General features: G+C 33.9%; 4 pseudogenes across 1 annotated transcript; 1 reads left to right on the top strand and 3 right to left on the bottom strand.

Moving 5' to 3' along the window:
• LOC146946752 (uncharacterized) lies at window positions 1-882 on the top strand (annotated as a pseudogene).
• A 4,904-nt stretch (window positions 883-5,786) lies between these two features.
• On the bottom strand, window positions 5,787-7,900 carry LOC146946751 (uncharacterized; annotated as a pseudogene). The gene is made up of 3 exons (XR_015026806.1): window positions 7,731-7,900; window positions 6,618-6,968; window positions 5,787-6,535 (listed from the first exon to the last, which is right to left on the bottom strand). The product of XR_015026806.1 is annotated as an uncharacterized LOC146946751 (transcript).
• Window positions 7,901-12,945: 5,045 nt separating this feature from the next.
• On the bottom strand, window positions 12,946-14,115 carry LOC146946750 (uncharacterized; annotated as a pseudogene).
• An 852-nt stretch (window positions 14,116-14,967) lies between these two features.
• On the bottom strand, window positions 14,968-15,897 carry LOC146946749 (proteinaceous RNase P 2 pseudogene; annotated as a pseudogene).
• Between the last annotated feature and the right edge of the window lie 3,036 nt (window positions 15,898-18,933).

Genomic DNA, 18,933 nt, shown 5'->3' with positions numbered 1-18,933 from the left:
CAATGTCAAGGGATTATGACTACATTAAGGATCTCAAAAAGGATTTGGACATTTGGAAAATAGGATTTAGAGTGCTTGATTCTTGGATTGGGACTGGTAGTAATGAAAATCAACATATGGAGCTCATTATTTGTGATGTAAAGGTTAGAGGAGTTAGTCAAGATTTGTTGTAATTTCCTTTATGATTTATCAATGTTACTTATTAGTGTACATTTTGATTTATTTCTGTTTTTTTGGTTTCTTTCTCGGAATTAGGGTGATCGAGTTCATGTAATAACTCGATATAGAGAATTTGAGCATTGGAAGGCTTCGATCGAGGAAAACAAAACTTATACCTTGTATAATTTTTTTCTTGACAAATATACTTTGTATAATTGTCATGTATTTGATAATGACATTGCATTTATGCCTGTTGACCATCCCTTTAAGGTTGTTTTTGGTTCTGATTCAAAGGTGCAGAAGGATGACAAGTTAACTAACATTCCTACTCATGAATTTCGCTTTAAGTAATTTAAGGAAATTCAAGATGGAAAATTAAAAACCGACGTTTTATATGGTATAGTTATGTGCTTTAATTTATTTTTGTGTTTTCTCCGATTATAAGATTCTTACAGATGTAATTTTTTTTTTAAGAAATCATCGGGCTTCTTCATGAGATTGTCAAGACAACGCCAATTTGGACTGTAAAGAAACCGTGCACGAACATTATGTTAAGAGATGAAAGGTATTATTTTCTAATTTGTCAGCATCAGATGATAAGATTTTGTGTAGGTTTGATAATGACCTGAAAGATGTCTTTCCTTATGCAGTGAGAATATGGTTGATGTAACACTATGGGAAAAATACTCCGAAGCTTTATCATGTACCATCTATTTACCTTGAGTTCTTTGCTTCCATTTTGTAGACAATGGCAAGCCAAATATATGTAACAATTGGTCAGGTTTGAGGTTGCTCATCAACCTACATCATCCGGTTGTTGAGAAGTTTAAGACTTAGTAAGTTTGCATTATGATTTCACAATACACTGTTAAAGTAACTTATTATTTCACAATCTGATTTGATTGTTTTTTGACCATGTTTCTTGAATAGTTGTTGTGACCTTAACATTTCTCAAACTCAGAGTCAAAGCTTCAGTCAGAACTTAAGTCAGGGTTCGACTTCTTCTCAACGTACTTCGTACAACGATTTTTTCATTCTGTCTCAAGTTAGACCAATTACTGAATTTAGAAAATTAGCCAAGGTCTTTTTTTTTTATGCACAAACATGCTTTGAGTTTTTTTAGGCACAAATTAAAAATACATTTATTCTTTATTTCATTTGCATAATTTGTGTTAAGATACATACTGCATCACTATTGGGAAAACAACTAAATTCAATCATAACCAGTTTGGATGACATTATGAGAGTTGCACCAAATGTCCGAAGGCATCAAAGTCAATTGGTGTTAGCTATAGATGGACATGCGGGAGTGATGCTTAATTTCCATTTGTTTCAACAATATTAATTGGTCAACGGGGTACATATAATCCACATGCATGCATTTATCTAAACTGTATAGGAAAATAATAGGAAGATAAATTACAAGTCATGATACATTTACTTTACCTTAAAATCAGTTATGCTTCCTTCATTTTATTTTATAAATTATATGTAACTATATTCACATACATCTTATCCATGTTAATATCTTTTATAAACCTAACTATTATGTAATGTTAATCTGCACATTGTTTGGTTCCTTCATTGGTTCCAATTAGTATCATGTTAATTATAATGTTGTTTTCCTAATCTCTTGAATAAAATAGAACATGCTCATTTCCTACAGCAAAGCTTTATAATGCTTTGGTAAATGTTTTAGAAAGGTACATGTAGCTGAGATTTGTACAATATGCTTGCTTGATTTTCACATTTATGAAGGACAACAATTTCTTAAAAAGATGCAGTTATTTCCCTTAATTTGCTCATTTCACCTTTATAACAAAGATTTTCAAAAATACAGTACGGATTTTCAAAAACTCCAACTTCTCTCTAAACTTTTTTCCCCTTCGTTCATCGAGGAGGGGTGGTTTTAGGTCATTTTTTGACCTAGAATCACCCCTCCACATCTTTCTTCTCTTTTCTTTCAATCTAAATAAGTGGTTTTCACATAGATCAAGTTTCTTCTTTTGTGTTTTTTTGTGATTTCGTCGTCTAAGTGCGGCGTTGTGTTGTTCGTCGTCTTGTGCGGCGTTTGATTTTGCGTCTTGTCGCGGTGTTCGTTTAATTCCTATTGAAAGATCGGCATCAGTCAATTACAAATTCAACAAATGATTTGGTCGTCAACGTTGCAGATCCGGAAGCATGTGAATTTCGGTGACTTAGGTTTTATCATTTTTTTTTGTAGGCATTTTGCCGTTTTATGCTATTAGCTTGGGTGTTGTGAGTTTGTTCGCAGATTCACCCTTTACGTTTTTAGCGATGTTTGTATCTGATGTACTCTATCAATTTGAATGAATGAATATCGTTTTGTTTTTGTCAAAAAAAAACTACTCCCTCCGTTTCAAAATGAGTGTCGCTTTAGCCAAAAAAATTTGTTTCAAAATGAATGTCACTTTCAGTTTCCAATGCAATAATAACTTTTTCTTTCAATTGTACCCTTCAATTAATACTCTGCACACTACTTCCAAAGTATTACTTTTAAAACTAACCAATAGTTAATAAGGATAATTTGGTAAAATAACTATTCTCTTTCTTTTAATCATTGCATTTCTTAATATGTGTGTAAACACCTAAAACGACACTCATTTTGAAACGGAGGGAGTAGTTTTAGTAAATAAAAAACTACCAACATTATAACAAGTACACAACAGTTGAAATAGGCATCGGTTTAAAAAACCACCAATGCCTTTTTCAATATAAGATATGGTAGACAAAATTAATTAAATCATAAATTACGCCAAATGATAATCTAAATAAGCCTTTGTTTCAAATGGTTTAAAATCATGTAAAGTGTAGAGAGCTCAATCGACACTAGACAGGTAGCAGAACCATCTTTATAGCCACTGCCCACCAGCAACCCCGAAAGCTGTCAAAATTGAAAGATCATGCCAATGGAAAGAATTATCAGGAAGGATCAGATCTCTCTTTTCTTTTACCAGTGACAGAAGTAGTATTATTCTCAATGACTTGGTAATTTAAGCTAAGTAGTATGATGCTAGAATAAGCAAGGAGTTGTTGCCTGCTCACAACTAAGAAAGTTCTTCCTTTTAATTTTAAGTTTTCAGATTATTTTTTTTTACATCTACCTTCTTTTGAAATAGGTTATTATAGTATCAAATCAAAGAGTTTTAAGTTGTAGAAACATCATATATATTTTTTATTAATTTCATGACATTCTCTGTTGTCTGAGGTAGCGCCAGTTGTTTCCCGTCTATAGAGCCTTCAAAGCTGATCCATGTATCATACAAACTCTGATTTTTAGGCGACTTAAGTTTTGTACACTGTGCCTGTATTTTTGTAACATGTTTGTTTTCTTTATCTACAGGTTCACTACATTTTTGTTAAGGGGAACTTGAAACTTCAGATGCCACCATCGTATTCGATGGTAATCCAGGTAATGTTTTGTATGTGCCATGTTATTTGTTTAGTGTTGTCATTCTACTGTTCTTTCTGGGAATGTGCCAGAGTGATTCTGCACTACATGACAGACAAATATTTTGTTACTTTGGTATTTGAGGGTAGATCGGTGTAATTGTTTTTTAATGTGTTGCACAAATGTCTTAGGTTCATTACCGCTAATGTTCACATAGGTTTTGTAATAAGCTTTAGAAATAAGAAATATCTTACCTGAAGTCTTTCTTTCCACTGGTTAAAAAAGTTGCTTCCCTAGGAGTTCAAATATGTGATCTCGCATTTCATCATTTGTCACAAGCAAACACCTGAGTTTTACGGTAGCATAGAGCCAATACCTGAAACCCAAAAGATAAATTAAGTTCATAAAATCCCAACGGAAAATAGGTGATAAAATTGAATAATATGTAAACAGAGGTTTTACATAATAGTGATTGAAAGATTCAAAACAAAATTTTGACCAATGTAAAAAGTAATAGCGTATAATGAAATTGCATCAAAGCGATGAATTAGTTAGTAGTGAATTTAACTATACATACAAATTATTTAGACCAAAAAATTAGCACAAACTGAAATAAAAATATATTAATAGCACTATTAAAAATAAAAACTAAAACTTTAAGAAAGTTACTTCTTAGACTTTTTGAATAGGCTTGACACAACTCCAAACACTACCTTAAGGGGTGAGAATTATTTGTGCCTTATAAGGACCATTTCTGTCATACCCCTAGTAACTGTGAGATCTCAACACACCCTCTTAAGCCAAATACATGAACTCGGAAGTGTATAGTTTTTAGGAAAGGACATCTAGTTATTGTCCAACATCTGACCTAATATAGACTCTAATACCATTCTAGAATTTTTTACTAGGTCTAACTCAACCTCAAGACAACTCATGCGACTAAGATTGTCAATGCTTCATAAGCACTATTTTGCATGTATCTTTAATCAATATGAGATCTTGACATAATATCATAAGGCACGAAAATGGTATCCATATATATTGTCCACGACAGAATCAAGATAACGGAAATTGGTTGCAAAAATCATGCAAGTGGAATGTGGAACTTCTGATTGTCAAGATAGTATCCATGAACATAATCCCCAGAGCTAAGCTTCTTCAGAGAACCAATGCCTCTGCCCCTAACAAACTCAATGATTCCACTTGATATTTTTCTCTCTCCACCCAGCATCCTTAACTTACACTCCCTCCGTCTCAAAATAGGTGTCCTCTTTTCTAATTTTATGTCTCAAATTATTCGTCCCTTTTACAATACCAATACATTTATTATTCTTCTCCACTAACATACCCTTATTTATTGCATTTCAATCATTTCTAACTACTCCACTTACTATAATTAATAAGGGTGTTTTAGTAAATAACACATATTTCACCTTTGAAATCAACACTATTAATCATTTCCTTAATACCCATGTAAAACTCAAAGAGGACACCTAATATAAGACAGAGGGAGTAACAGAATTTCCATTACACAATTCGTTGTCTTGTTTCTCTCCTATTAGGGTCCGTTTGGTTCGAGAATTAGGAGGGGAGGGGAGGGGAGGGGAGGGATTTTAACGGAGGGGAGGGGAGGGGAGATATTTTTAATTAAAAGTGTGTTTGGTTCACAAGGGGAGGGGAGGGGAGGGGAGGGATTTTAAAAGTATTTTACCGTTTTACCCTTAAATTTAATTAAATAAAAGAAACTGCTTGTTTTTACGATTTTAGAAACCGACAAAAGACAAGCACACATCTAAGCTGCTATTTTATCTTAAACGGCTCATGTATTTTGCTCCATGCATCATATTGTTTTTTTTTTGTCGTTTTTATAGGAGCAATTCTTTGTAGTATTTTTTTTTATAAGAGCAATTCTTTGTAATTTTTTTTATAAGAGTAATTCTTTGTAATGCTTGCATTTTTTGCCAATTACTTTCGTAAAAAATAGCATAGCTCTTAAATATATGACATAAGAATATTCAAAATCATGGATAGTGCTTATTAATTAACAATTGTAAGATAAATGAAATTTGTTGCATATGAACAAATAAGACACATGAAAGTGACTACTTACTCAAAAAAAAAAAGACACATGAAAGTGACTACTTACTCAAAAAAAAAAGACACATGAAAGTGACTATGACTACGATTAACTATTTCTCCTTAAAAAAAATAATGATAATAAAAAACAAAATATTCAGTGTTCCAAATATTCAGAAACATTATAAAGTGCAAATAAAATACTCATAAACATTCCCTAAAAAAACTCATAAACATCATAACACCATCATAGTATGATTAATCAGAAGAGCCAAAGACAGTTTCCATTATCACTGCTTTGCGTGCTTTGGGTGGACACTGAAGAATCATTCTAAGTATGTCTACATCTTTCATGACAACACGATAAATCTTAGGCAATGAATTTGGGTCACATCCACACTCCTCTAATAAATTCCAAGTTTCTTCTCCTAAAATTGGAGGCAACTCATGTTTATGACGTTCTCTCGTTATTTAATTTCCTTCCCGTATTGCAGCATTTCCTTCTCTTAGTGCCTCTGCAACCACTTTCATTGACTCTTTAAGTTCAATAATATCATTGTATGTCTCTTTATTCTTAGCCGCTTTCAATTTCTTCCTTTTTCCACCACTTGCCATGGTTGAAGGATCATATGATTGTGTTTCAGGTAAAGTAAAGTCATAATCAGGAGCATCAAAGCTCTCCAAAGTTACCTCATTCCGAGCAACACGGTCATCAATATCTTGAATAGTTTCAACAAAATCTTCCTCGGTGATCGATGCCCCTCGTTTTCTGGTCTCTTTAAAAGTTCCAGATTCATCTCCATCAACTCGGTTAGGCCCATGAAGTATTGTCATCTTTTTATAGTTTGGAAATGAATCAACTCTCCAATGTGCTGCTTTTGGTTTCAACTGAAAAGTAAGTTTGACACAAGTTGTAAAATTTTTGATCAATCAAAAAAATATTTTAAAATACAAGATTTACAAAATTTACCTCAATTAGAGCAGCCCAAACTGGTTCTTCCGCATCCCATAACTGTGTATTTGAATTCCAAGAAAACCCACTCATACCACCTTTAAAAATTTCGTGATACTCACTGTAGTTTCTTTTCAAAGTTTTCCAACGATTTTGTATCTTCACCTTATCAATTTTGTCACCAAACAATCTCACGAGTTCATCTGTAACATTGTTATATGCTATTGTCGTAAAGGTACCGTTAACTTTGTTACCTTTTTCAAATTCTTCCATGAAAGCATCAACAAGAGCATCATCCATGGCTTGGTTCCAGGTCAAAGCCCCATAATTACCATTGTTGGTTGACAATTGCTTTTTCGATGTCATAATCTATGAAAATGGTCAATTATAACATAACTACATTAATAAATATAATTAACATGAAGTTCCAATATCATTCACTTGACATCAATTTCAAATATACATTTAGTCCAAACACACACATATATAATAAACACCATAATTCAATAAATTCAGTACTACTTCATTAAAGAACAACCAAAATCAAAATAATAATATAAATTGCAATGTAATCCATTTAGGTTTGACCATTATTTTTTTTTTTTAAAACTATGTGCGTTTTTAGTGAATTTCATTTTCAATTTGATTCAATGATTACGAGTTATATTCAGCTAATCCGGTAATAGTAAGGTTGTGCAGTGAAAAAAAATTCCGGTCAAGATTTTACACAACAAGACATGGATAGGTGAATTGACCATGAAAGAAAAAAACAAGCAACAACAAGTAATAATAAGCTGAATTAAAATAAAATAATAATAATAATAATAATAATAATAATAATAATAATAATAATAATAATAATAATAATAATAAAACTTCAACGAAAAAAAAAAAGAAAAGACTTCAACGATTTGAAAACTGAAAAAAAAAAATTACTCTCAAATGAATGGATCAATACTATAAGAAAAAACACACTATGAAACAAACAAGCCATCGTAAGGATAAAGCAACAATTTAAACAATAAAGTTCCAACAACAATAACGATTAAACAAGGATAATAAAGTAGCGAATCAATAACGATGTAATTAATAATACTACGATATAGACAATGAGATGATGAAATTACTCACAATTCACTTTGGAGGAAGTCTCAAGCAGTCGTTGACAACAACAAAGTAGTAGTAAGAGCGGTTTGTACATGTAACAAATAAGAGTGGTAGATTATATAATAATAAAAGTTGTTACAAGGAAAATATAACAAAATAATAATAATAATTGTTACAAGAATAAGATAACCTAATAATAATAATAATAATAATAATAATAATAATAATAATAATAATAATAATAATAATAATAATAATAATAATAATAAGATTGTTACAAAAATAATATAATCTAATCTAATAATAATAAAAGTTGTTACAAGGTTAATATTGAGATTTGAAATTAATTTAAGGATAATTATGGCAATACAATAAAATTTTAAAAAGATTTGCTCCCCTCCCCTCCCCTCCCCTCCCCTTCTAAAAATTGAACCAAACACTTCAAATTAAAAATCTCTCCTCCCCTCCCCTCCAAAACACTCGAACCAAACGGACCCTTACTCTCTCTATGTGGACATTCCTATTCTGTCCTCTATTCCTATTAAAATAAACTCCCCACACTATGGGCCTGGACAACAGACGTGCTAACTGTCCCTTTGAGCCCACCTTCTCAACAAGGGTCCGATCTAAAATCAAATATAATTTGGGAGCTTCTACGGTGCAGTCATGAAACTGACTTTTTTGAAAAAGTTAATTTTGATCTTAATGTTTGATTCATTTTTAAAATTGTTGATTATTGATTAATGATCAATAGTAATTCATCTAGTAGTGCTTGCAATATCTTGGACTTACAAGTACTATTTTATCGTTGAAATCTTTAAAATGCAAACAGAGTTGATGATATTATGTGATAGTCTTAAGTGTTACACTTTGTGGGGTGTTACGCTTAAAATAAGGTAGGTTAAAATTAGATTAATTGTAGTCTTGTTAATCTGATGAATTGATGATACTATGAGGACTAAATTTTTGATGTCATTGTACAAACAGTGGAGTGTTACTCACTACATTTTTGATGTTATAGTGTTAACTTCACCAGAAAAGTCTTTCTCATGACTTCACCATAGAATTTTCCATATAATTTACATCGGTGCGGCTACAAATAATACCTAGAAATCTGTGTACAAAAACTTGGTATTCAATAGTGCCATCCCTTAATCCAAAATGAATTCGAAATATTAAGGCATTAAATTTTCTATTATAGTAAAGAAACATTCAAACATTTCAAGAAACAATAATGTTGTCCTAAGATAAAGACATAATCAAAACTTAAAAGTAAATTTTGCAATTTACCAATCATCATTTGATCCATTTGGAGTTGTATATAGCACACCGTTTTTCATCCACTCTTCGACCAGTTTTCGGCTGGAAGGATTTTCCATCAGCCCTTTCACACGCTTGTTGTGTAGAACAACCAGCGGCCATTTTTTCCCACTCTGATTGTACAATTCTTACACAACATCATCAAGCTACATTATTATATAATCAACATGCAGACACAATCAGCAACATGAACTGCAAAGTTTACTAATCAACCAAGAACAAGAACTTGCATAACTTCAATTGACAATAAAGGAATAAGAAAAAGGACCAAGTAACATAGGCATATTACCTGATTAGTGCTAAATCCACAGTCAGCAAAATTTTGCTGATAGAGCCCAACATTTGCACCATCCACTATGGCTTCATAACAGCCATGTTTCTCAAGCCATCCCTAGTAGTTGCCAAAAAGAGGACAGAATCATCAAAACCAAGTTACAATTTTAACTTTTAAAGAATGTTAACAATGCTCTCTCTCTCTCTCTCTCTCTCTCTCTCTCTCTCTCTCTCTCTCTCTCTCTCTCTCTCTCTCTCTCTCTCTCTCTCTCTCTCTCTCTCTCTCTCTCTCTCTCTCTCTCTCTCTCTCTCTATATTATGATATCAGTGGGACATATAACACACAAACTCATAAATGACTAACAAAGAGAACAAAGGAGAGACTTTCTTTTAACACACTATTTTTATTCAACTTGATGGTTCAATATGGTACAAGCAAGTGCCTTTTATAGACTTCTAAACTTAATGCATAAGAAAGTAAATGACAATTTACTAGATTTTTCTACATAGATGGTGCTAGATTATTCCTATAGAGGAGGTGCAACTCTCTAGATTTTCTAGTGGCGGTGCTAGACTATTCTAGGTGGTGCTATTACTTGGATATTTTTTCTTCTTAATGACTAAGCAAATACATAGGTTGTTCTAGATTATTCCAGGTAGTGCAACTTAGATTTTTTCTAGTCTTAATGGCAAAGAGTAACTCCAAGCTTCTATTCTCTTCTAGATATTTCTTGATTTAATTTCTAACATTGCCTCCCTTAAATCAAGCTTGCATCATTCCAAGCATTTTCTTCAATTTGTAAAATGACTCGGTCTTCAACGGCTTTGTAAAAATATTTGCAATTTGCTCTTCAGTTGGACAATACTCGATCACCACTTTTTTCTAAGCAATCAACTCTCTTATCTTGTGAAACCGGATATCAACATGCTTGGACCGCCCGTGAAAAACTGGATTTTTAGATAGTGCAGTCGCTGACTTGTTATCACAGTATATCTTTGTAGGAGTGTTCTGCTCATGATGCATCACTTCTAAAATCCTTCTCAGCCACACTGTGTGAGTAGCACAACTGGTTGCTGCTATATACTCTGTTTCTGCGGTAGAAAGTGCGACAACTGGCTGTTTCTTTGAAGACCATGAAATTGCACCAGTTCCAAGATGAAACGCGTACCCTGACCTGCTTTTTCTTGTTTCTGTATCTCCTGCCCAATCACTATCTGTATATCCAACAAGCTTCACGTCACTATTATTATTATAAAAAATTCCTTCGGTCAGTGTACCTTTGATATAACGAAGAATCCTCTTGGCTCCTTGCAAGTGACTAACACACGGCTCCTCCATGTATCTGCTAAGTAAACCAACTCCATATACTATATCTGGCCTTGTTGCAGTCAAATATCTCAAGCTTCCAATCAAACTTTTATAATGAGTTGGGTCTACCCTTTTACCATCGCTTTCTCTTATCAGCTTCAACTTTTCTTCAACCGACGTGGAAATTGGCTTTGAATGCTCCATCTTGAATTTCTTCAAAATATCACTTGCATACTTCTTCTGAGAAATAAAGATTCCATCCTTCTGTTGAACGACCTCAATGCCTAGAAAATAAGACATTAGGCCCAAGTCTGTCATTTCAAAACATCTTATCATAGCCTCCCTGAATTCAGCAATCATCTTTGAGTTATTGCCAGTGAAAATCAAATCATCAACATAAAGACACACAATAAGAACATCTTCAGGATCAATGAATTTGATATAGAGTGTGTGCTCAAACGGACATCTCTGAAAGCCATTCTGAATGAAATAAGAATCAATCTTTTTGTACCATGCTCTTGGCGCCTGCTTCAAGCCATACAATGCTTTCTTCAATCTATATACTTTATCCTCCTTTCCTTTAACTACATATCCTGCAGGCTGCTCAACATATACTTCTTCTTTCAAAGTACCATTAAGAAATGCAGACTTAACATCCATTTGATGTATTTTCCAATTATTTTGAGCTGAGAGTGAAATAAGCATGAAAATTGTATCTAATCTTGCAACAGGAGCAAATATTTCAAAATAATCAATACCTGATTTTTGTTTGTAGCCTTTAGCCACCAACCTCGCTTTATAGCGATCAATTTCACCATTGGGTTTGTACTTTGTCTTGTACAGCCACTTCACTCCTATTGGCTTCTTGTCTGCTGGTAATTCAGTCAGCTCCCATGTTTTATTCTTCTCACTTGCTTTAATTTCTTCATCTATAGCTTTTATCCAGTTTTCATCACTGGAGGCTTCTTCAAAAGTAACTGGCTCACAATCTGCAAATAAAGCAAAGTTGATAATCTCTTCATCAGATGGATCATTGTCGATACCCAAAACACAATCCTGCAGTCTAGCTGCTAATCTTCGATTTCTTTGTGCTATGTTCGATGTTTCTGACTCATCAAGCTCATTAGGTTGTGTATCTATATTCTCAACCTCCTCTTCATAATCATTTGGAGTTACTATAGGCTCCTTTTGTGACTTTGATGACCAATCCCATATTCTTCCTTCATCAAAAGTCACATCTCTACTAATAATCACCTTCTTGGTCTCTGGATTGTAAAGCTTGTAGGCCTTTGAATTTGAGCAGTAGCCAATAAAAATACATCTCTCGCCTTTATCATCTAACTTCTTTCTGATTTGATCTGGTACATGAGCATAGGCAATACATCCAAAAACTCTGTTATGCCTGATTGAGGGCCTCCTTCCACTCCATGCTTCTTCAGGAGTCTTATCTTGAACACTTTTTGTTGGACATCTATTAAAAATATAAACTGCAGTAGCAACTGCTTCTGCACAAAATTCATTTGCCATTTGTTTGGCTTTCAACATGCATCTCACCATATCCATGATTGTTCTGTTCTTTCTTTCAGTTACTCCATTTTGTTGAGGAGTGTATCTTATGGTTAACTGATGTTGGATTCCTTGTTGCTCAAAGAAATTTGTTCCGGCGAGGTATTCTTGGCCTCTGTCTGTTCTGAGTGCTTCGATTAGACAACCACTTTGTTTTTCTACGAACGCTTTAAATGTCTTGAAGGCATCAATAGCTTCTGATTTCTGCTTCAGAAAATACACCCAAGCCTTTCTGCTAAAATCATCAATGAAAGTAATAAAATACATGCATCCATCACATGTTGGTATTTCAACCAAACACAAATCTGAATGAACGATCTCCAAGAGTTTCTTTGCTCTCCAAGACTTTCCGGTTGAAAGTGACTCTCTATGCTTCTTTCGAATTTGACATGTCTCGCATACACCACTTGGAATGTTCACAACAGGCAAACCAGAAACATATTCTTTTCGTGACAGATAATTTAAGCCAGAAAAATGAAAGTGACCAAATCTCATGTGCCACAACTAATCATCATTTGGAATTATTGAACTCAAGCAAGGAAATTCATCATGTTGAAAGAGGAAATAGGCGGTTAGGAGACATTTTCACCTTTGTGATGAATCTCCCATTTCTATCAATCAATGTGCAATAATAGCATTTGTGAATCCGCATGTTGTAACCTTTCTCTGACAGTTGTCCCATGCTCAAGAGATTGTAATGAAGACTAGGAGCATAGAAAACATCACTAATAAATTTTGCGATCCATCTTTCAATCTGATAGCAATTTGGCCTTACCCCTCAATTGGAATATTTGAATTATTTCCAAACTTCACGGTAGATTTTACCATTTCGTATAGGGAAGAAAATAATTCCCTTTTCCCACACATATGATTACTACACCCAGTGTCCAAATACCAAATATTTTCTTCTTCTGAAAGTGTATTGCTTGCTAAAAATAAACTGTGTTTATTTTGAGAAGACTCATCAGAGTATTGATATGAATTCTCTGCCATGTTTGCCTGATGTTTGTATCTGCAATCAGCTGCTTTGTGCCCGTACTTTCCACAATTAAAGCAACCATTATTTGTCCTCTCTTGGTTGTAATAACCTCTTCCTCTGCCACGGTTGTTGGACCCAAAATTGTTTCCACCTCTTCCTTGATGTGATTGATTGAAATTGTTGTAATTGTTGTCTCTCCATTGGTTGAAATTGCCACGTCCTCTTCCTCTAAAGGTTCCTCGACCTCTTCCTCTGAAATTTTCTCTTCCTCCATTGTTGAAATTGTCACGAGCTCTTGCTTCTCCCATCTGACTAGGTTCAGCAACGTTGTTGAGGTTCACCTGGCTTTTCAAGGCTTCCTCCTTTACTTTTTCAGTTTTCTCCAATATTCGGTTGACATGGCTTTCGATACTTCCTTGCAACTCTGCTACCGACAAGGTATCAGTATCATGGGACTCCAATATCGTAGTCACCACATGATCATATTTCATCGGCATGGTGCGTAGAATTTTCTCCACCACCTTGCTATCTGGAATATCTTCTCCATACACCCTCATCTTGTTAACAAGATTTATAACACGAGTAAAATATTGATCCACTGTTTCAGAACTTGACATTTCATACCTTTCATATTCTCTACGCAGAGACTGCAGCTTTGATTTCTGAGCTTTCTCCACTCCTTTATGTGACAACTTCAATATGTCCTACACCTCTTTCGATGTCTTCACATTTGCTATTTTGCCAAAAATTGAGTAATCTATTCCTTGAAGAATTTGTGATAGTGCCAGCTGGTCCCTTCTACGAGCAAGTTCATCAGCTCCTTGTTGTAAACGAGATTCAACAAAGCTCCATATGTTGTGAGCTTTAAGATGTGTTGTCATCATAAATTCCCAATAACTGAAATCTAATTCAGAATTCAATTTGGGACTGGACCAAACGATATTGAAATTATTGTTTGACATATCTCTCTCAAAATATGCTTACAATAATTTCGACACAATGAGAACTCTTTTGTTTCTCACACACTCAGACTATTTTTGACACTGACTTTGACACAGTGAGAATTATTTTGTTCCTCACACACTCAAACTATTTTTGACGCTGACACTTTGCAGGACCTAACCCACTTTGATACCAATTTGATATCAGTGGGACATATAACACACAAACTCACAAATGGCTAACAAAGAGAACAAAGGAGAGACTTTCTTTTAACACACTATTTTTATTCACTCAAACTTGATGGTTCAATATGGTACAAGCATGTGCCTTTTTATAGACTTCTAAACTTAATGCATAAGAAAGTAAATGACAATTACTAGATTTTTCTACATAGATGGTGCTAGATTATTCCTATAAAGGAGGTGCAACTCTCTAGATTTTTCTAGTGGCGGTGCTAGACTATTCTAGATGGTGCTAGTACTTGGATATTTTTTCTTCTTAATGACTAAGCAAAACATAGGTTGTTCTAGATTATTCCAGGTAGTGCAACTTAGATTTTTTCTAGTCTTAATGGCAAAGAGTAACTCCAAGCTTCTATACTCTTCTAGATATTTCTTGATTTAATTTCTAACATATTACTGCTCCATTCTGTAAAAAAGTTGACACACACTTTAAAAGTTGGTGTATTTTGCAAAACGATCACAGTAAAATTAGTGTTAACATTTCTTTGGATAGAAGAAAAAACAATGTTAATTGATATGAAGCAATGTCACCGGTGTATGTTTGAAAAAGGGGAATGTGTACCAATACATTTTGGAATCCACATATTATTAGTTTTTAAAGATAAACAATCTCAAGAGTACAATTTGAAATTATTTTGCGGCTAGTCTTTTTCTCACCTGAAATTCACTAAAATTTGCCTTGACCTCACGCTCCACAGCCAATGCAGCAACAGACGAAGAATATTTCTCCATCTCCTCATCATCAATATCCACACAAACCAATTGCTCACCACATCCACAACAAATCCCATCATCATCAACACTCATTCTAGACACAACCCAATCCCCTTTTCCAACCCACCCTAAACCATGCCACCCTCCTCCATTCCTCAAAACTGCCTCCCTAACCCTCGTCACATCCAAATCCCCCTCACCAACCTCACGCGCCTCGCTGCTCCGAAACCACTCCTCAATAAGCGTCGTCGTTGATTCCTCTACGCGCCTCACACGACTCCTTAGCTTGTGGAGATACATGTAAACCCTATCAGCCCGACCTTTCTTCGCACTAACCTTCAAAAGCGCCGTAATTTCCGTTTCTTCCAAACTAACCCCAACACTATTCATATGTTCCTCAACTTCATAGGCTTTATCGACATCAAGTAATTCACAGAAGCAGAACAATGCGGGATCGTAAGTCCGTAGCCTAGGGGCTACATTGTAATTACTAATATTTTTTACCAATTCGAATGCACGATTACCATCGCCATTAGCTGCAGCAAGTCTCGCGACAGTGGCAACAATGGCTTCATTAGGGGTGATGTTTAGTGAGGACATGTGGTTGAATATGCAAAAACCATAATCTAATGCGAGTTGTTTAAGGGAAGGGTCTGTGACGGCGTTGGAATAGAGGTATAGTAGTGCGTTGAGGTGGTGTTGGTTGACACGGGTGTTGTTTGAAACAGCATCATTAAATAGAGAGACTGCGCCGCAAAAGTCCTTTGATTTGGAACATGAATTGAGCTCGAATTGGAATTTGTTCTCTGGGGTTTGATTGGTTTTCTTCTTCTTGGTTGTTGTCATTTTTGTTGTTTTGAACATTTTGGTATGTCCATTGATGGCGTGTATTTATGTATGGGAGTGGCGCTTCTATTTTGCACTAAACTCAAATTTTAGCATCCGTACCTGTTGGTGCACAGAGATTTCAGCACATAAATCAAATATTCATGTTAAACCATTACAACAAACAGAGGTCAAAGTAACCAAATAAAATTAAGACAAAAAATAGAACAGAGTCGCGATAAACATTAAATCAAAAAGTATCCTGTAATCGAACAACAGAAACACAACAGATTGCAATTAAGGAAAATAGGGTGAATTATTGATAACAATGATAATAGTAGTAGAGGGTTTTTCTAACTACACAAATTGAGAGAGGAATCATACTCTGGCCTAAACAAAAAACTTATTCCGTCCTACTCTAAAATTCCTTAGAATTCCTCTTTATATATACAAATAAAGAGAACATTATATTATTTAGGGAAAATTACACTCACCTCCCCTGAGGTTTGGCTAAATGTCACACACCTCCCCTATGTGTAACGGTGTCAATCATATGTTCTGTTTCATTTAGAAGAAAAAATTGAAACATGCTCATTGGTGCTCTTTAGTCTCCCCTTTCACATTCTGATTCTTGGCTTAGAAATCATTTACTCATGTTTTCCAATTTGTTATCTATCCTACCTCAAGTTTGAAAGACTCAGTAACAATACATTGTTAGAAATTTTCATCTTCTGATTTACAATAGCATCATGGCTTATTTTTATTTGATACAGTACATTGCTCATAATAAAAAAAAAACTGCATCAATTAAAGCACATCAACCAACAATGAATTAATTCTAAGCACATTTGAGACGAAGTCTTGGGTGAGACAAAACAACAACCAACTTGTGTTGGAAAGACTTGTTGGTTTATCAATAGAGTAATGATATTTTGACATCCATTTTATGACAACTTTATTGACAACCTTGTTTTTCTCACTTCTTATTGGTCAAAAACAATGGAGAGAGAAAAAGGAAGAGAGAGGATAACAACATCATGTGAGTATGAGAGAGAAAGTTGTCCAAAAATTGTTAAAAAGTGGTTGTCAAAATATCATTTCTCTTATCAATATATTCCATTTTGGTATTTAAAAAAGGGAAATGTTAACTTGTGTCATCAAGGCACAAGTTAATGATTCAAATATAGAAAATTTTTATTAGAATGTGTGTATTACATTTAATATTTAAATTTTTAATCATTTAAATGCATAAAATTTTAGAGAAAGTTTCTTTTTTTAGGTTTCTTAACATGTGCCCTAAGGGCACAAGTTAACACTACCCTTTAAAGAAATGGTTGTTAAATGACCATTTCTAATACTTTAATGGGTAATAATTTTCTCTTTCCTCTAGTGGTATTGACTTGAGACTTAGGAGTGTGATCCTCCTCAAGGTCTCAGGTTCGATTCTTCTCGATGCCAATTTGAGTCGGCTAATTTAGTTTCTTCAAAAAAAAAATCTCCTTGCTCAAATCTTTTTTTTTAAATTAATAATAGCCTTAATAATAATAATAATAATAATAATAATAATAATAATAATAATAATAATAATAATAATAATAATAATAATTAAAAACTGAGGTGTCAAGTCATGATCACCAAATTTCTTAGCAGCAATAAATTTGTAATAAACACAGGGCAATGAAAAATCATTAAAAATGTAATTTATAAGTGGAAAGGATGGACTTGTTTTCCAACCAAGTACTATTTTCTCCTTAAGCATACCTTCACCACAAAATAGTCTGTCAATATCATTCAAGTCAAAAAGAACAATCTAAATAAATTCCATGTAACCCCCCAAAAAGGAAGTGGATAGGAAAAGGAAGACTCCTATACATGGAACTTTGTCAACCCTTTGAATTTTCAAAGTGAAGGAACTGCCATGAAACCAAGGAAAGAGTGTAGTAAGGGCACAGTGCAGAAAACACTTTTTAAGTGGGGTAAAAATGACTTTTTATGTCGGTTCTATATCCCATTTATAGATGGCCGACTTAATAACTATTTTGATTCTAAGTAGTCTATATTTCACCCCACCAACAAGATAGGCTGAACAAAAATAAATCGATTCACCACTAAGATTATAATTATTTTTCATAACTGCGAATTCCAAACTCTGAGCGAAAATTTGCTATTTAGTGGCTTTTGTTTTACCTTGTTCTTTGTTGGTCCTGATATACCAGGTGGAAGTTGTTCTCTTTCTATCCAGGTAATTCCTTTATCATATGAATGTTTCATGAATCGACTTCATCTAAAATAAAATAAGCTAATTACTCTAGGCTCATAATGAATCCTCAATTTCTTTAATTAATTCAAAAGCACATTACTAACCTAGATTGGAAAAAATACACACACACATGCATATATCTATGAAGAATGTAAGGATAGAAACATTACTTTTGAAAAACTAGGCCTATTTTGTAGAACAACAACAACACATTTGATGGAAGTTTGAATAGTACAGGGTCCACATAGGAACATTTGGTTCTTCATCACCAATTACAAGTACTTGCCATTTGCCATTCTGCCAATCAAATTTTCATTAATAGTATTAAAAACAAGCCGTGAAAACCTTAGAGCCAAGTAACAAATCCACTCCCATTATATGAAAACAGAATACTATCATTATTACTTTACTACCCAAACCCAATTTAACTTATCAAATTTTTCCCTTCACAAATCTAAGGTTATGATGGTCTTTTGCGCTGATAAAACTCACTTTTTACCTCTTTGCAGACATCAAACCCTCATATACACTGGGTATTGCGTGCTACATCCTATTATCCAGCCTTTTCTTCATAGAGAAGTTAAAAGACTATTCCCATCATTTCACAAAGAATACAAAGACATACAAACTATTCATTTCTCATTTCTCTCTCTTTACTTCATCTTCTCATTTCTCTCTCTTTGAGGCTCAACCCTTCTCATTTCTCTCTCACTGAAGCTCAGCGCCGAACCATTCTCTTCCAGGTATCATCTAAAAATTCATTTTTTTTGTCGAATGATTTTAGTTTTTTTCCGTTT

This window comes from Medicago sativa, chromosome 2 (genome assembly GCF_051527215.1).
Source record: "Medicago sativa cultivar Bolivia chromosome 2, Bolivia_mono, whole genome shotgun sequence".
NCBI lineage: Eukaryota > Viridiplantae > Streptophyta > Magnoliopsida > Fabales > Fabaceae > Medicago > Medicago sativa.
Note: the sequence above shows the minus strand (reverse complement) of the source record. Positions and strands in the feature narration are given on the sequence as shown.